The sequence below is a fragment of the Chaetura pelagica genome, unplaced genomic scaffold (genome assembly GCF_000747805.2).
Source record: "Chaetura pelagica isolate M959 unplaced genomic scaffold, ChaPel_1.0 scaffold364, whole genome shotgun sequence".
Classification (NCBI taxonomy): Eukaryota; Metazoa; Chordata; class Aves; order Apodiformes; family Apodidae; genus Chaetura; species Chaetura pelagica.
Genome location: NW_009953089.1, coordinates 94,335 through 95,100, shown reverse-complemented (window position 1 = coordinate 95,100; position 766 = coordinate 94,335). Strand labels below are relative to the sequence as shown.

General features: G+C 57.0%; 1 protein-coding gene across 1 annotated transcript in view; it reads right to left on the bottom strand.

The window, feature by feature from the left end:
* Positions 1 to 766, bottom strand: part of LAMB2 (laminin, beta 2 (laminin S)) — a 33,631-nt gene that overhangs the window by 7,847 nt on the left and 25,018 nt on the right. The gene's annotated exons all lie outside the window — the stretch shown is intronic.

The window sequence follows — 766 nt, the reverse complement described above, 5'->3', positions numbered from 1 at the left end:
CAGAAGTTGGGGCTGCAGTGGTCACAGCTCTGTCCCTCCACGTGGGGCAGGCAGTGGCACTGCCCACTATGCCTGTCACACTGGCACTGCTGGGGCCCGCAGGTGCTGGGGTCAGTGCCCAGTGCATTGCAGGAGCAACCTGGAACCAGACGGGTGCTGAGCAGGGATAGGGACTGGGATAGGGACAGGTTGAGGACAGGGACAGGAAGAGTGTAAGGTTGGGATGGAGATGTGATGGGGGTACAGATGGTATGGGAACACAGGCAGGGACAGGATGGGGATGGTGAAGGGTGAGAGTGGAGGCAGGATGGAGACAAAGATTGGGCAGATAAGGGGTGTGAACAGCATGAGGACCACTGAAGAGGATGGGATGGAGATGGGACAATGACAGGGTAAGGATAGAGAGCAAATGAGGAACAAATGAGAATGAGAATGGAATGAGAACAAAGCCAGGCTGGCAGTGGGAATGGGATGGCAATGGGGACAGGAATGGGCATGAGATGAGGATGGAGAAAGGATGGGACAATTTGGACATGGGGACAATTATGAGGCTGCAGTGCTGGACAGAGGAGACTGCCCAGAGCAGGGCAGGGCTGCAGAGCCCCCCAGAGTGCTGTGAATGAGCAAGGGCAACCAGAGGCACACATGGTCACCAGAGACATGCTGGACCCTGTAGGCAGGTCTTGGCATGGTGGTGGATACTCACGCCTGCAGCTGTGACGTGTGGCATCTCCATAGTAGCCGGGCTGGCACTCGGCACAGTGTG